Source organism: Panthera onca, chromosome C2 (assembly GCF_046562875.1).
Source record: "Panthera onca isolate mPanOnc1 chromosome C2, mPanOnc1 haplotype 2, whole genome shotgun sequence".
Lineage (NCBI taxonomy): Eukaryota > Metazoa > Chordata > Mammalia > Carnivora > Felidae > Panthera > Panthera onca.
The window spans coordinates 124,554,401-124,566,577 of NC_138347.1; the positions used below are offsets into that span (position 1 = coordinate 124,554,401).

Below are 12,177 nucleotides of genomic sequence, written 5' to 3' on the forward strand. Positions count from 1 at the left end.
GGAATTGTGTATCTTGCATTTAATGACCAGATTACAGCTTATTTTGTAGAGCTGGGGTTTGTTTTTTTTTTAATGTTTATTTATTTTGAGAGACAGAGAGCTGGTGCACACATGCACAAGTGGCGGAGAGGCAGATAGAGAGGGAGAGAGAATCCCAAACAGGTTTCATGCTCAGTGCCAAGCCAGACGAGGGGCTTGGTCTCATGACCGTGACGGCATGACCTGAACTAATATCAAGAGTCAGATGCTTAACTGAGCCACCCGGGCACCTCTTGTAGAGCTATTCTTTTTTTTTTTTTTTTTTAATTTTTTTTTTTAACGTTTATTTTCAGAGAGAGAGACAGAGAGAGAGAGAGAGAGAGAGAGCGAGCTTGAGAGGGGAAGGGCCAGAGAGAGTGGGAGACAACAGAATGTGCTGTCAGCCCAGAGCCTGATGTGGGGCTCGAACTCACGGACCGCGAGATATGACCTGAGCCGAAGTCAGACGCTTAACCGACTGAGCCACCCAGGCGCCCCATTGTAGAGCTATTCTTAATAGCTGATGAGAGGGGCGCCTGGGTGGCTCAGTCGGTTAAGCGTCCGACTTCAGCTCAGGTCATAATCTCACGGTCCGTGAGTTCGAGCCCCGCGTCAGGCTCTGTGCTGACAGCTCAGAGCCTGGAGCCTGTTTCGGATTCTGTGTCTCCCTCTGTCTGACCTTCCCCCATTCATGCTCTGTCTCTCTCTGTCTCAAAAATAAATAAACGTTAAAAAAATTAAAAAAAAAAAATAGTTGATGAGATTATCAAATGAGAATAATGTTATATCCACTTAAAGGCCATAGAAGGCTTTTTGATTAGGTAATATAAAAATAAATAAAATTTAGAATATAGTGAAATTTTAGTGAACATAATGGATATTAGTTTCCTGTGACAAGAAAACTGGAAGAAACACTTATTTTCTAAACCATGATATTACGGTTCTATAAACAGTGTTCTAAGGTTATGCCAAAGTGAATGTCTTTGTACTGGTTCTGTATTTACGGTGTGTTGCTAATGCAAAAATATTCTGTGATTTTAACTACTAAAAGTTTAATAAGAGTTCTGCTTTCATTAAATTTTATAATAGGAGCTAGGAAATTATTTTGATGACTGTTATTTTCTAAAATACTCACATGGCTTTTTCTCCAGAAGAGGTCAAATAATTTGTCAGGTTACTTGTGTTCCTATTTCCTTATCTAGAAAAAGTAGTAACATTTCTAATCTGTTTGTTGTAAGTGATTTAACAGTAAATGAGTGCTTTGCCAATATATGGAATACTAGTGAGCTGACTCCAGTCAAAATTCAGACCTTTGGAATGTCAGATTTGTTCTGCTAAGGGTTGGGGCTTTCTTGGGCATGCAAGCTACCAAGACTTCCTGAAAAGGGTGGCCAAGAGCCTCTGCATTTTAGAGCTTATTTTACAGTGTAGAGTACAGACCTAGGGAAGGAGGCCAGCTGCATTTTAGAACTTCATTTTACAGTTTAGAATACAGACCTAGGGAAGGAGGCCGTTTCTCTAGGGTGTGCAGGCTGCTCCCCTAGAGCCCCAGGCTCTTTTAGCTCTGCATTGAATTTCCCCATCACTCCTGAGAATTGTTCAAAGAGCTTTTCTCTTCATCTTGGTTAGTGTGACATCCCATCCCAACCCATCCTAAGTCTTACTGGAAAGGGATCTCTTTTTCCTTGGTGCAAGTACTTCTTCATATATCCAATTAATGGACAAACCTAAACATATTGGTTGAGCATCAAGGTACTGGGCTAGGTGTAAGTGAGAGATGCACATATGTGTCCTATCTTCAATAATGTTATGATGTTGGTATTTAATTTGATTGGGAGGATGATATTTATTATTATTTATTATTTTAGAGAGTGAGAGAGAGTTCGAGCCAGGGAGAGGGGCAGAAGGAGAGTGGGAGAGGGAGAGGGAGAGGGAGAGAGAGAGAGACAGACAGACAGAGAGAGAGAACCTTAAGCAGACTCCACGTTCAGCATGGAGCTCAACACAGGGCTTGATCCAATGACCCTGGGATCATGACCTGAGCCGAAATCAAGAGTCACTTGGCCGATCAACTGACTGAGCCACCCAGTCGCTCTGGGAGGATGATGTTCATTTATAAAAATGCAAGGTGGCATTGATTTGAAAATCAATGCAAATAAAGACAGGAAAATACATTTTTTCACATTCTAATTTGATTGACAAAATTTCAGGAAATTCATGAGCTGGGAATACCTGTTTGAGTCTTAGTCATCAGTCACTGGCACTCTCCCTACCTTAACACCAACACTCCTCCCCACCCATTTTTTTTAAACAGTGGGTAAATTGTCTTGTTACAGAGGTGGATACTTTTATTTAGTCAGAAGACTGGAGCAGTGGGTGTTTGTTTACAGTCTAAGATACTTTTTAGGATCTGCTTTCCTTGTTCCCTCAGGGCTGAACTTTGAAAAGGTCTAATCTAGTGTGGTCAGACCAAGTCTGAATGGTATCCTTTATTCTAACTTCTGGAATTGTTATAAATGCAAGATTTTCTTTTGTGCATTTCTGTTAGCTAAAGAACTGGCCATGGAAAAATCTGCTTTATTCACATATACCTTTTGATATTAAGGTGTATGACTGTTTTCTTGTTTACTATATATTTCCTATATAGTAATACTTATTTGTGGAGTGTTTATTGAGAGGATATATGGTATATGCTGTATGAGGCACTTGGGGATGCAAAGTCGAAGGCTTTGACATTCATGGCTTTAAGGAACTTTAAGAAAGACAAATGAACAGATAATTCTGATGTTGTGTGGTGAGTGCAAGTGATAGAGCCAATCCAGAGTATTGTGGGAGCCCAGAATGGAGCAGTGGTTCTCACAATATGGGGGCCCTAGTGATCCCTGAGCTCATAAGGATCTGTGAGGTCAAATCTGTTTTCATAACTTAAGACATTATTTGCTTTTTTGATGTCATTTGCTTACAAATATATGATGGAGTTTTCCAGAGGCAATATAATTTGTGATATGCCAGTACATTGGATACAGAAGCAGAGAAGAGAATCTAGCTGTCTTCTGTTAAGCCAGGCATTTAAGTAGATTTGCAGAAATATAAAGCAGTATTACTCTTTTCACTAAAAGTTTTGTTTTGAAAATTATGGTTTTTAAAGTTAAAATATGTTTAAAATGTTTTAAATAAACATTTCATAGATCTATTAATTTTTACATGGTAAATATTTTAAAATCCTTGTTTTTAACTTCATATTCAGCAAATATTGATATAACTTAAATAAGAGCTTTTGAGTCCTTGATAATTAAAAAAAATTTTTTTAAATATTTATTTATTTTTGACAGAACGTTATTAGAGGAGAGCAGAGAGAGAGGGAGACATAGAATCCCAAGCAGGTTCCAAGGTCTGAGCTGTCAGCACAGAGCCCGATGTGGGCTCGAACTCATGAACTGTTGGATCATGACCTGAGCCGAGATCAAATACTCAACCCACTGAGCCACCCAGGTGCCCCTCAATAATATTATTTTTAAGATTTTATTTTTTTTAACTAACCTCTACACCCAATGAGGGGCTTGAACTTACAACCCTGAGATCAAGAGTCACATGCTCCTCCTACTGAGCCGGCCTGGTGCCCCTGAGTTCTTGATAATTTTTAAGAGTGTGAAGGGGACCTGCAACCAAAAAGTTTGAGAACCACTGGAATAGAAAATTTTAAACTAGTTCTTAGGAGCAAGGTGGTCAAGGAAGGATTTTCCCTAGTAGGTGATACTAGGGCTCAGTCACAAGTATTTAAATAATTTCCAGCTGGGATGTAAAGTGGGAGGGAGTTGCAGAAGATAGGTAGAAAGAGGTGGATCACTCAATGTCTTGTTTGTCAGGTTGAGAAGTTTTTGCCTGCTCCTGTAGTCCTAAATAGGAAGTTTCTAAAATGTGCTCATTTCTATCCTTACATGTGAAGTACTCTAAAAAGCTGTTTTACTATGTGCATTTTTAAATATAAGGAGTTTAGAAGATTGTGTTTTTGATTTTGTGTGAATTGTTAAAGTGAAAAAGTATTCTGGACACTACCACTTAGCATTGACAACATATTAGTAATTTGCGTCTTCTGAGTCCTAGTACTACCTGAATGCAGTTTTATATTTCCTATAAAATGTAGGTTTCAAGTGACTATTGTCAGTGATACAACATTTTTATAAATTGTTTTTAATATGCTAGTTATGGTTATTAGCTAATAGTGATAGAGATCTTCTGAACCAGGTGGTTAAGTTGATAGGAAAACTCAGATCCTCATTCAAATAGATGGCCAGTGAGAAAATAGTAGCAAAGGATATATCTGATAAGGAATATACATAAAGAACACTTTTACAATTCAGTAATACAAACTTAAATAATCTAATTTAAAAGTTGGCAAAAAGTTTGAGTAAACATTTTTCCAAGGAGGTTATTCAAATGGCTAATAAGCACATGAGCAATTGCTCAATGTCATTAGTCATTAAGGAAATGCAAATCAAAACGTAAGAGATACCACTTTTTACACCACTAGGGTGGCTATAATGAAAACACGGACAATAACAAGTATTACATGTAGAGTTGGAACCCTCATACGTTGCTGGTTGGATTGTGAAACAGTGCAGCCACTTTGGAAAAATAGTTGTCAATTCCTCAAAAAGTTAAATATAGAATTACCGTGTGACCCAGCAATTCTACTTGTGGGTATATACTCAAAAGAATTGAAACACATGCCCGTACAAAAACTTGTACATGAATGTTCAAAACAGCATTATTCACGATAGCCAAAAAGTAGAAACAACCCAGATGTCCTTCAGCTGATGAATGCGTAATGACACGTAGTTCATCCATACAGTGGAGTAGTATTCAGCCTTAAAGAGGAGTGCAGTTACGTTTATACATGCTCCAACATGGATGAACCTTGAAAACAATGCTAAGCGAAAGAGACCATTCACAAAAGTATTTAATGATTCCATTTATATAAAATGTCCAGAATAGGCAATTCCATGGAGAATTATTTGAAATAATTTCAGACTTAGAGAAAGTTTAAAAAATAACAAAGTTAAAGTTGTATGGATTAAAAGTTGTCTTTCCTGGGTGTCTGCCTGGCTCAGTCAGTAGAGCGTGCAACTCTTGATCTCTGGGTCATGAGTTTGAGCCCCACCTTGGGTGTGGAGATTACTTAAAAATAAAATCTTAGGGGTGCCTGGGTGGCTCACTGGGTTAAGTGTATGACTGTTGATTTTGGCTCAGGTCATGATCTCAGGGTTTTGTGAGTTTGGGCCTCGTGTTGGCCTCTTCACTGACCCTGTGGAGCCTGCTTGGGACTCCCCTCCGACCCCCCTCCCTGTCATTTCTCTCTGTCTCTCTCAAAATAAACAAATAAACCTTAAAAAAATCTTAAAGAAAATCTATCTTTCCTCCTTTTCCAGTGGAAGAAACAAACATGTAAATAATAAATGAGAATTATAAGCACTAACAAGAATTATGAAGGTAATAAAGTGGTATAAAATGACCCAGGTTATAGCTTAACTGTGGCAGTACACAGAAAGCCTCTTAGAAGACGTAACTTTTGGTTGAGACATGAATGTTAGAAGGTCGCAGATAACCAGGGGCAGAACATTTGAAGCTGAAAGCACAGCAAGTATAAAAGCACAAAGTAAGGAACAAATTATGGGAGGAACAGAAAGCAAACCAGTGTGATTAAAGAGTAGTGAATGAGGAAGAGAGTGGAAGCTGAGGTCAGAGGTTGACAGATATCAGATCATATAGGGTCTCTGCAGGTTATAGGTGCAACTCAGGTAGGGTTACAATGGGATGTTTTTGAAAGGTTTTAAACAAGGAATTGGAGTTACCTGATTCATGGTCTATGAAGTACATTTTGGGTTGCTTTGGCACAGATGAACTGTAGAGAGGCTAGAGTAGAGGCAGAGAGACTGATTAGGAGGGTGTTGGAGCAAAACAGCCAAGAAGTATTGATGAGGACTTAGACAGGGACTGTGTCGGGAACAATGGAAGTGTTGAATTTGGTGTGTTTTAGAGGTAGAGCCAGTTTTTTTGATTGTTTCTGTTTGTGTCTGAGATGGTGGATGCAGAACAGGAGGATGTCATTAGTTTACATTTTTGCATTGTGAAAATATTGAAAACAATATAAATACCCATAAACAGTGGTACATCCACACAGTGGAGTGCAGTGCACTTGTAAGAAGAGTGAGGAAGAGCCCTGTGAACTGATACAAAGTTATTTCCAGGGCCTACTGTTAATGGAAAAAAGTGCAAAAGCATAACTATAATGTGTTAGCCTTTTATGTAAGAAAAGAAGGAAACAGGAATATAAATATGTATTTGCACATAGGTGCCAAAATAAATACAAGAAGGATAAGCCAGAAACTACTGAGATTGGTTTCTTACAGGATTTGGGTGGAAATGGTGTAGAAGGGATGAAGGGGAAGACAATGGAAGTAGTAGGGATAGAGAGAGGGATGCTTTTGTGAGAGTATCTTTTTGTGTTAAGTCTGAGTTTTAGAACTATATGAATGTTTAACATAATGAAAAACAAATACATAAAATCTATCTGGGTGGAAAGAAAACAGCCCAAGTGAAATAAAGACACAAACAAATGAACCTAACTGGATTTCTAGTAAATAACAACCACATTGAAAAGGAAAAAGAATAAAAACTAAACCAGTTAACTACACAGAATTTTGACTATACACCACAAGCTCAAAAGAAAAAAATCTCTAAACAAATACTGAACTGTTGTCAGTAGAATTGTTTTTCACAGTGGTTTGAATTAAGAATTCTGTAACTACTTTACATATTTTAGGATTGAATGTGTTTACCAAATGTTGAAGATAAAGAGATTTATCACTGTGGTAAAGGGAATTGTAGGGGCACCTGGATGGCTCAGTCGGTTAAGTGCCTGACTTTGGCCCAGGTCATGATCTCACATTTTGTGGGTTCAAGACCCTCATCAGGCTCTGTACTGAGAATTTAGAGCCTAGACCCTGCATCCGATTCTGTGTCTTTCTCTCTGCCCCTCCCGTGCTCGTGCTCTGTCTCTCTGTCTCAAGAATAAATAAATATTAAAAAAAAATTAAAGGGGTGCCTGGATGGCTCAGGTGGTTAAGCATACAACGGCTTAGGTCACGATCTCATGGTTTGTGGGTTCGAGCCCCACATCAGGCTCTGGGCTGTCAGTTCAGAGCCTGGAGGTTGGTTTGGATTCTGTGTTTTCCTCTCTGCCCTTCCCCCATTCACGCTGTCTCAAAAAAATGCATAAACATTAAAAAAATAAAATTAAAAAGGGAATTGTAAATATGGATTGAACGATGTGTTAGATTGGAATTTGAGATATCAGTATAAAATTACTAGTCTTTTTAGATTGACACAGAGATAAATAGAAATGTGTGTATCCATGGTTCAGTATACATCCATGTATTTCCTAGTTATGTTTACTGTTCCTTAACATCCTCTGACAGAAAACAGAAAGCTTTATTGAATTCCTGGATTTGAAGACGGTTTCATGGTTAACTAGGAAGTTTTTAACAGGCATCCTTAAAATTTGTTTTTCTCTCTGGTTCCTAGTTTTTACCATTATTTGATAAAATTTGGAAACCCATTCTGGGTTATAGGCACCTGCCATACAGTTCTTGGTTATATATGAATAGTTGATTATTTTGTTCTCTGCTTTCTTTTCATCAGGCCACTTGGGACAGCCCATGTGGGAAAGCTCATACAAGTCAGTGTTTAAGACACAATGTGGTGCTTGCTTCAGCAGCACATATACCAAGATTAGCATGGCCCCTGCACAAGGATGACACGCAAATTCGTGAAGGGTTCCATATTAAAAACAAAAAACAAAAAAGACAATGTGGAGGAATACTTGATCCCTATAATCCTATCTACCTTCTTAGAAGATACTATATATCCTTGTTTTTTGTCATTATATCATTTCTTAAAAACAAAACATGAACAAAAGGTCATAAAAATTTAGCACTTCATCAACTATTTATTATCCTTTAATAGACACATTTTTAACATAGTTTTATGCAACATTCTTGAAGTGATTGAGATAATATTTTCAGTTGTTTTATATTAACCTAGAATATTAATAGATATCAGTAAGGGAAAGTGTTATTGGAGTTGCTGTTTCTTTCATAGCAGGGACTGAATGAAGTAAAATGCCTTTGGGGCTAAGAGAGCATTAAGTGGAATTTCCTCCATGCTCACAATTTGTCTACATGTGTAGTTTCTTTAATTCAGTCACTGAACATTTTTGATTACCTGCCGTTTGTAAAGGCACTTTGCTGAGTACTTGGGTTATAATATGAGTATGACTGTCTCCTTTTCCTGAGGGATCCATAGTCCAGAAGGGAAGATAAGCAAACTCATATTTGCAATGCACTGTGATAAATGAGATACACACAGGTCACAGCAGGATCCCATGGATGGGAGTGAGTCTTGGGGGATTAGGAAAGGCTCTAGAGAAGAAGTCACCTCAACTGACGTAGGTACATAGGAGTTGGCCTAATGGACAGGGTGCTGGAATGAGCAGCATTTGCATAGATACCATACTATTTTGCATTTTAGGTAAATGAGAGGTGGATGATAAACTCATTAGGGAGGATAATCCAGGATATGGGTTATCTCATTGTTTTAGTTTGAGGAGGAGATATTATTGGTTGGCAAACTCTGGATGCCTTCATTTTGTAGTTTCCCTTATTTATTAGACCATGACTTGGTTGTTAGGGTGAATTGCTGGTGAATAGAAAAGTCTAACCTGTGGACTCATAGACAAGAAGGAGAATCCTTAGGTGAGGCTTTTGTTCTGAAGTGACTGGAGAAATAATACACACACACACACACACACACACACACACACACACACCCCAAAACTACTAAGGGAGAAGAGGTTGACCCTGAACCTGAGAGAAGGAAAACAGAATTACAGAGAAAATATCTTTTCTCTAGAAGACTAGTGTTAGAGATCTTGGGCTGATGGCTTAAGCCAAATGGACGTGGTCACACTACAGACTTCAGTGAGATAGATGGGCATTGCTGGGATCTTGGTTATAGAGATGGTAAAAAAAAAAAAAGAACAACCAAGATAGTTCCTGTCACCATGTGTGTATATTGATAGTATTTGGACCGTTTTTGGCTTATTAATTTACTGATCTATTTAGTAGTAATGGATTCCCATGGGATTGAAAACTTTTTAAACATAAAAAAGTTAATGTAAACCTTCCCACCCCTAGCCCTCAGCCACCCTGTTCCTGTTCACCCCATTCCTCCAGCGTGCTTATCCCACCCAGGAAACTATTTATTAGTTTACGTATCCTTCTAGAGTTTCTTTATATTAATAAAAACACAGATTCTTATTTCTTTCCCCTCCAAAACCCTTATTTCTTTCCCCTCCAAAACCCACCAATTCCAAAGCCAGCATATTATACTTATTGTTTTACAAATTGGTCTTCCCACCCTTCCCTTTACACATTGTGTTTATTACTAAACAATGGAAATCTTCATAGAAGATCTTTCCAAAGAGTATGTACAGTTTTGTTTTGTTTAATTTGTATGGTTTCCTTTTGGATCATTTATTTAGCCAGTTCTCTCTTGGTAGACATTTTAGTTCTAGTTTTTTATTATTGTAACAGTGTTGCAGTGAATTACCTTGTACATGTCATTTTGCCCATGAGCAAGTATATAATTATGGAATAAAAATTCAGATGTGATATTACTAATCAAGGGCCGTATATCTTTGTAATTTTGATAGATATTGCCAAAATGCCCTTATGTTTGGACCCAGACTCTCCCACTGATTATAAGGGATTATGAGAAATGTGTCTCTCCACCAAGCTTTATTGACATTTGTTTGACATATAACTTTATATAAGTTTAAGGTGTACAGTGTGATGATTTGACATGTGTATATATTGCAGAATATTCACCACTATAATGCTAGTTATACACCTTTCACATAATTCACATAATTACCATTTGGTTGTTGTTATGGTGGATAATGTACATTTCTTCACAGCCTTGCCAGGAAAGTACCTTGTAAAACAGGGAGTTTTGCTAAACTGATAGATGGAAAATGGTGTCTCAGGGTAGTTTTGTTTTATTTCTCTCTTTCTCTACTTATTCGTAAGTAAGCTTTGTGCCCAACGTGGGACCCAAAGTTAGGATCCTGAGATCAAGAGTCATGGGCTCTACGGACTTAGCCAGCCAGATCCCCTTCAGTGTAGTTTTAATTTGCATTTTTAAAATGTTTATTTGTGTGTGTGTGTGTGTGAGAGAGAGAGAGAGAGAGAGAGAGAGAGAGAGAGAGAGAGAGTAAGTGAGCTATCAAGCACAAGCAGGAGAGGGACAGAGAGAGAGGGGGGCAGGGAATCCAAAGCAGGCTGCTTGCTGACTGCAGAGAAGCCTGATGTGGGTCTTGAACTCATGAACAGTGACATCATGATCTGAGCCAAAGTCCGACATGTGACAGACTGAGCCACCCAGGTGCCCCTGATTTGCATTTTTATAATGAATGAGATTAAGAGTCTGTTCATATTAAGGCTTCTTTTTTAAGTTTATTTATTTTGAGAGAGAGAATGTTCATGCATGCACATGCGGTAGAGGGGCAGAGAGAGAGTGAGTGAGAGAGAGAGAGAGAGAGAGAGAGAGAGAGAGAGACCCAAGCAGGTTCCATGCTCAGCGCAGAGCCGGATGTGGGGCTCGAACTCATGAACCCATGAGATCATGACTTGAGCCAAAACCAAGAGTCAGACACTTAACCAACTGACCCAGTCAGGCGCCCCTGCTATTAAGACTTAAAAAAAAAAATTTTTTTTTCTGTGAGCTTTTCTTAACTATTTTATGATTTTTATTTTATTTTTTTGTATTTTTCAGTTTTTATTATTTATTTATTTATTTTAATATATGAAATTTATTGTCAAATTGGTTTCCATACAACACCCAGTGCTCATCCCAAAAGGTGCCCTCCTCAATACACATCACCCACCCTCCCATCCGTCCCACCCCCCATCAGCCCTCAGTTTGTTCTCAGTTTTTAAGAGTCTCTTATGCTTTGGCTCTCTCCCACTCTAACCTCTTTTTTTTTTTTTCCCTTCCCCTCCCCCATGGGTTTCTGTTAAGTTTCTCAGGATCCACATAAGAGTGAAAACATATGGTATCTGTCTTTCTCTGTATGGCTTATTTCACTTAGCATAATACTCTCCAGTTCCATTCATGTTGCTACAAAGGGCCATATTTCATTCTTTCTCATTGCCATGTACTATTCCATTGTGTATATAAACCACAATTTCTTTATCCATTCATCAGTTGATGGACATTTAGGCTGTTTCCATAATTTGGCTGTTGTTGAGAGTGCTGCTATAAACATTGGGGTACAAGTGCCCCTATGCATCAGTACTCCTGAATCTCTTGGGTAAATTCCTAGCAGTGCTACTGCTGGGTCATAGGGTAGGTCTATTTTTAATTTTTTGAGGAACCTCTACACTGTTTCCCAGAGTGGCCATACCAGTTTGCATTCCCACCAACAGTGCAAGAGGGTTCCTGTTTCTCCACATCCTCTCCAGCATCTATAGTCTCCTGATTTGTTCATTTTGGCCATTCTTACTGGCGTGAGGTGATAGCTGAGTGTGGTTTTGATTTGTATTTCCCTGATGAGGAGCGACGTTGGGCATCTTTTCATGTGCCTGTTGGCCATCCGGATGTCTTCTTTAGAGAAGTGTCTATTCGTGTTTTCTGCCCATTTCTTCACTGCATTATTTGTTTTTCGGGTGTGGAGTTTGATGAGCTCTTTATAGATTTTGGATACTAGCCCTTGTCTGATATGTCATTTGCAAATATCTTTTCCCATTCCGTTGGTTGCCTTTTAGTTTTGTTGATTGTTTCCTTTGCTGTGCAGAAGCTTTATCTTCATGAGGTCCCAATAATTCATTTTTGCTTTTACTTCCCTTGCCTTTGGGATGTGTCAAGTAAGAAATTGCTGTGGCTGAGGTCAGAGAGGTCTTTTCCTGCTTTCTCCTCTAGGGTTTTGATGGTTTCCTGTCTCACATTCAGGTCCTTTATCCATTTTGAGTTTATTTTTGTGAATGGTGTGAGAAAGTGGTGTAGTTTCAACGTTCTGCATGTTGCTGTCCAGTTCTCCCA

General features: G+C 38.5%; 1 protein-coding gene and 1 pseudogene across 6 annotated transcripts in view; both read left to right on the forward strand.

The window, feature by feature from the left end:
* Positions 1–12,177, forward strand: part of PIK3CB (phosphatidylinositol-4,5-bisphosphate 3-kinase catalytic subunit beta) — a 189,108-nt gene that overhangs the window by 23,411 nt on the left and 153,520 nt on the right. The window contains exon 1 of one of the 6 annotated variants that reach the window (XM_078432304.2): positions 3,289–3,510. The exons of the other annotated variants lie outside the window; for them this stretch is intronic. The gene's annotated coding sequence lies outside the window, so the exon portion shown is untranslated. Of the gene's footprint in view, positions 1–3,288; positions 3,511–12,177 lie in introns of those variants that run through there. 6 annotated transcript variants of the gene reach the window in all.
* LOC132675705 (U6 spliceosomal RNA) lies at positions 7,780–7,866 on the forward strand (annotated as a pseudogene).